The 6000-nt window shown below is 40.7% G+C and overlaps 1 protein-coding gene across 5 annotated transcripts in view; it reads left to right on the forward strand.

Moving 5' to 3' along the window:
- MOBP (myelin associated oligodendrocyte basic protein) overlaps positions 1 to 4519 on the forward strand; it is a 43457-nt gene extending 38938 nt beyond the window's left edge. For 4 of the 5 annotated variants that reach the window (XR_011483606.1, XR_011483607.1, XR_011483608.1 and 1 more), the window contains 2 exons: positions 1386 to 1457; positions 1562 to 4519. The gene's annotated coding sequence lies outside the window, so the exon portion shown is untranslated. The remainder of the gene's footprint in view (positions 1 to 1385; positions 1458 to 1561) is intronic. The other variant, XR_011483609.1, reaches the window with a different exon arrangement.
- Positions 4520 to 6000: the final 1481 nt, after the last annotated feature.

Below are 6000 nucleotides of genomic sequence, written 5' to 3' on the forward strand. Positions count from 1 at the left end.
ACTTGAGGGGCTCTAGCCAGAGACCCTATGCCAGGGAAAGACCAAATATGAACTCATGTTATCAGTTCAGAGCAAAAGAAATGGGCAGAGCCCTTTCTCTGTTGTAGGGTCCTCTGTCTCCATTAGTCAGAGTATCTAGAAGGAGATAATATGATGTCAGACCCCACATGTGGATCCTTGCTACTGTTCCACAGAGTAACTCTCATGATCAAGGTACCTGATTTTACTTAAGCTATGGCTTTCAGAAAATAAGAATCTACTGAACTAAAATTCTTTGATTTTTCAAACCATTTTTTCCTCTGCCCTGAGCAATATACCTATGAATATTTCTATTTAGGCTTTATCCACAATGAATATAAAGTAAGATTTCATTTGAATATGTTAACCCCTCAGTATAATATACATCTTGATTTTTAAAAAAAAATTATCTGATTTCTAAATATATCTTCAGTTTCTTGATATTTCTTATCTTGCTGTCTACATCTTTACTTTGCAAAATTTTAATACCTTCACATAAGAGCAAATATAGTAAATTAGCAAGTTTTTCAATTGCTGGCGTTGAAAGTAGAGGCTCAAAGAAAGTTTCAGGAAAATGGACAAAAATCCTGGATTCTGGAAAGGGTGTTTATAACAAAAACTGACTCAGACATGTTTTGTTTCTCATCAGCTGTATGACTTGGGTCAAGTCATTTAACCCTTCGTGTCGGGGTTTCTTTATTTGTGAAAGGGAAAGGATGATGCCTACCTCATCTTCACTTTCTTACAGGGCTACTGTGCAGACTGAGGAAGATGAACTTTTTGAATCTAAAAGATTTAGCACACTAAGATGGAAATAAATTTTTGGAGGGGCTACTTTCAGAGGCTAGTTGATAGAGGTCACCTTGCCACTTTTCAGTCATCTAGAACACCAGGAACTTGACTGCTATGATGACTGCTGTGATCAGAGTCTAGCCAGCCTGGTTTTTGATACAGAACAAGGCCTGGAACCATACGGGGCTGAGAAAAGGATATGTTGGTTCCCTACTCTGGACCTAGACTCATGCATGCCTAGGGCTGAGCAAAGTGAACGAAGTTCCCTGAGGTAGGGCAGGCTTTCGGAACAGGAGATACATGGCTAACCAGAGCACTTGGCCTTGCCAAGTGGTATTTACAATCCTAGGGTGGAGCCAAAGGGCACTGAACAAAGGAAAGGACCAATCATGTGGTCAGAGGCGTGAGGTTCTAGAATTTGCCCAGCTTCAGACACCTACCCATCCTTTCAGTCAAGGAACAGTATCTATTTCTGAAGAAGGTGGGGAGGTCAATTTAGATGTGCAGACACAATACTGGGAAAATACTTTAGAGTTCTAATCTTACAGGTTTTTTTTTTTTCCTTCCCTCAACAGCATTTTGAAAATACTGTCCTGTGGTCTGTTGACCTCTATAATTGCCAATGAGAAATATGTTGTCCTTCCATTGTAAGTAAACTGTATTTTTTTCTTTGGTTACTTTTAAAGATTTTTCTCTTTGTCTTCACTATAATGTCACTAAGTATGGATTTATTTTTATCTATTTTGCTCAGGACTCAAGTTTCTTTCAATCTGAAGATATGTATCTTTCTTCAGGGATGTGTAATAAAACCACAAGATCTTATTGTACAACCATGATAAAGGCAAAAAATAAAAATTATCAATTGTTGGCCAGGATGTGGGGAAAATTCAAGCCACCATTGAGAACTTATAAATTATTACATTTCTGGGGTGCAATCTGGGGGTACCAGCAAAATAAGATACTGTATAGCCTATGATCAAGTAATTATGATATTAGGCACCAACCCTGAGAAAATTTGCATTCATAGAAAAAGGAGATACAAGTACATCTGTTCAGTGAAGCATTGCTTGCCACTGGGGGGAAAAAAGAGTTAGAAAGAAATTGATCAAAATGTCCATCAATTATTGAGAATCAATAATGTAATATCCAATAAATAAATCCTGAACAGCAGTTAAATGAATCAGGTATACTCACACCAGGTAGATAAATTTGGAAGACAAAATGAGGAATATAAAAAATAGATGTAAATGCAGTAATGCCCTATGTATAGATTTTAACCACCCACAAAGCTATAATTGTCCAATGTGCAGAAACGGTAAGATCTCTCACTCTCTAGAGTGCAACAGAATTTAAAAAAAAAGAGAGAGAAAGACAACAGAATAAAAGGCAATCCAAGAAATATCTGTCCTCTTGGAAATCAAAAAGAAGATCTGAAATAATTCCTGGCTTGAAGAAATAACAGAAATTAAAGGCTGTATAGAAGTGGTCAATAGTACTAGCCAGACACAAATGTGCTGGGGAGGTGAGGGAGACAAATGACCCACCTGGGGTCTCTCCAAGCTTCAAAGTCTTAGAAAACAAAGATACTTGTTTGGAGTCAATTTTTTAAAATCTGAGTTGAACTATGGTTTCTGACAGGGGAAAAGGGGAAGGGTTAGAATATACTCCTCCCTCCCAAGCTTCCCTTGGTAACAGGCAGGAAGGCACAGTAGAAGATAATGGAACGTAGTAGAATGTGGAGGGATGTAAAATGGGCAGTATTAGGTGGAGAGACGCTCAGAGCACAGGAGAGTGAGGGTACGTGGGCCTGCATGGCGCTGGGGCCTGGGACGGCCAAGCACAAATGCCTGTACCAACAAGGCCATGTAGCAACAAGGCCATGGGTCTGTGTCTCTGAGTGGGCACGGCCAGGCAGTCAGGCTTGAGGGGCACGTGGGGAGCTGGGGAGCGATGCCAGGGGAAGTCCTGCTTGAGGTGGGGGCTGGGTGCGAGGGAGTACCAGGAGCCGGGAGGAAGCACGTGAGACTCAGATGGGCTGTAGCTCAGAACGCCATCCTCCTGGGGAGCGGAAGTCGGCCAAGAACTGTCCCGAGGCAGCTGGAAGGACAGGGTGCCCTGGCTTCCTCACGTAGGGAGGTCACTTCTCTGTGAAAGTGGTGATGTTAATAAAAGGCAGGGAATCGAACGACATAGAGCTTTCAGATAGACATGCTTCCTGCCTACATTCAGGTGCTAAATGAACAACCAAATGAGAACCTCTAGTATGAACAGTTTCCAACGATGGGATATCCAAGGTCATTACATTCCCGGGAATAACACCTGGGGTGCCATGACAGACTACCAGAAAGAACAGATGAGTGGGCCAGCCCCACTCAGACCCAATGAGGAAACTTCATATTCTTTCAGCTCGTTTTAGAACTTGGCAAAGCCAGACCCCATGCTCTAAGCTTGATGGGTTCTACCCTCCATATCATCCAGGAGATACAACACAGTTACTACAGAATGTGACATTGAGGAGAGGGCATGGTGTGTATTAATTCATGTAAGAAATTGTATATCAGCATGGAAATGTTAATAATTAGAAATGACTGGAATCTCTATGTTGTCTGTTGTGGAAATAAAGGCTGCTGGGGGAGGATCAAAAATATCTGGAAATTACTTGAAACTGATGAATAACTAAACAGAATTATAACCAAACTGTACCATAATCTGACTGTATTTTTTGTCTTTTAATGATTGGTTCTGGGGAGCCCTGTGCAGTGAACATTACAAAAATCACATGAAGCTCCAAAAGCTACTCTCGGTAAATTTCTTGAGTGGGAGTTCTCAACTGTAACTTTTGGCATGTTATTCTGATAGTTCTGTATGTCAACTGATTTTGTTTTGACATTTTGACTCATTTTGGGAAAACTGAGGTGTGTACCTGGAATTGTCTTGATACATGCTTAAATTGTGATTCTCTGGGTGGAAAGTCCTGATAGTGTTTGCCAATTTCCATGGTGTAAATACTTCCATTATGGCTGACTGCAAGCTACAAATGTGGTATGTGGTATCTGAGTGCAGAATTGGGAAGAGGTGCACAAAGTTGATCCTTGTGAGTCGATACAGGACACTGTATATACCTGTGGGCCTGTGTAAAATGATTTTTTACTAAAAATATTGCCCCATAAATATACAAAGGCATTAGTGAAAGAAAAGATAAAAGGGAAAATAAATTCCAATGGGGAGCTCAAACAGAGAAAACTGGCAGAGGATTTTTTTTTTTTAAACTTTGTCTATATCCTACATTTTATTATTATCTTTTATTAAGCATCTATGTGTCACCCTGAGTGTTCTGAACTCTTAGTTTCTTTGGAGTTACCCTGGATAGAGGCTAGGGTTTCCTCTCCTTCCAGATATTGGTGCTAAGACGATGCTGACCAAAGAATCGATGGGACCTGCTCACCGTGAAGCCAGTTTCAGGATGGCCGAGCTGATGGTTGAAACAGAAGAAAAGACATAGAGCCTTCTGAGTTTGGGGAGGCAATGTTGATATTTAGACTTATGGTTTGGTATGATAATGTATTACTTTAAAAAAATTAATGCTGATGAAAACAAGAAAAACCAATTGTTCAAAAATTGAAAAACAATGGAATAATAAACTCTTCTATTAGAGTAAACCAAGAAGAAATTTATTAAACTTGAGATGAATTGGAAATTTCAATAAGAATCCATGGACATGTTTTTAAAGGAGGCTTTATCTGTTCTGTCCCTGCAGTGATTTATGCCATTGGATATTTTTGCTGCCATCTGTCAAACTCCAGTCAGAAAGTAGGACAAGCTTATTTGTAGAAGTAGTGCTTGTGGTTTCTAAAACTATTCTCCAATGAGAGGGACCGATGCCCTTGGGGGATAGTTGACTCCATATTTCTGGGCAGGGGAAAAATTCAGGATTAGTTTGTAAACTCTAGATGTTGAACGAAAGCACGGTTGCATCTGTAGCAACATGGATGGACCTGGAGACTGTCATACTGAGTGAAGTGAGTCAGAGAAGGAGAAATAGCATATGACAGCCCTCGTAAGGGAAGTCTAAAAAGCAATGATACAGATGAACCTACAAAGCAGAAAGAGACTCACAGGCTTAGACAATGAACTTATTCTCTAAGTTTGGGAGGGGCAGGGGGAAGGACGGGGGAAAGGGATAGTTAGGGAGTTTGGGATGGACATGTACACACTTCTGTTTTCAAAATAGATAACCAACAAGGACCCACTGTACAGCACATGGAACTCTGCTCAATGTTTTGTGGCACCTGGATAGGAAAGGAGTTTGGAGGAGAATGGATGCATGTATATGTATGGCTGAGTCCCTTCATTGTTCACCTGAAACTATCACAGTATTGTTAATCAGCTATATCCCAACTGAAAATAACAAGTTTAAATTTAGAGAAGAGAAAGCAAGCTTGCATTAAGGTATCAGAGTCATAAATCCATAATGGTTCAAAAGAGAAGATAAAGCAACTGCCTGAAAAAAATATAGCCAGTCTTTGAAATTGTTTACTGAAAAGGCTGTGTGTGTGTGTAGTCGCTCAGTTGTGGACAACGCTCTGCAACCCCATAGACTGGAGCCCACCAGGCTCCTCTGAGAATTCCCATGGAATTCTCTAGGCAAGAATACTGAAGTGGATTGCCATGCCCTTCTCCAGACTGAAAAGGCTACATATCGATTGATAAAAATTACATGAGGCCTACACACAAGCAACAGTTTGAAAATGCAAGAAACTGTCTTTTTCCATAAGGAGATGAACTCGTAGCAGGACATAGTCATGGGACAATAACAATATTCAAGATCTCTGTGAAATGTGGTTTATTTGACAGAAAAGGATACAAGCGAATTGGAGGCAATCGAGATTTTTTCATGATGCCAGGGGTGACTTTTAAAAGAGTAGTTTCTCTTATCTTTCCAGTAGTAAATTACAGTCTTTCCTACGTACTGCCCATCATGATTGCATAGTGGATAGAGGCACCCCCTGCAAACTGCTGGATTTTTAATCAAGTAGTTAACACACATGCGCTCTGCATGTTATACATATCACGCTGCTTGGGGCCATTCGGGCTTCCCAGGCGGCACAGTGGTAAAGAGACCACCTACCAATGCGGGAGTTACAGGAGATGCGGGTTCGATCCCTGGGTCAGGAAGACCCGCTGGAGGAG

Source organism: Odocoileus virginianus, chromosome 26, assembly GCF_023699985.2.
Source record: "Odocoileus virginianus isolate 20LAN1187 ecotype Illinois chromosome 26, Ovbor_1.2, whole genome shotgun sequence".
In the NCBI taxonomy this organism is placed as follows: domain Eukaryota; kingdom Metazoa; phylum Chordata; class Mammalia; order Artiodactyla; family Cervidae; genus Odocoileus; species Odocoileus virginianus.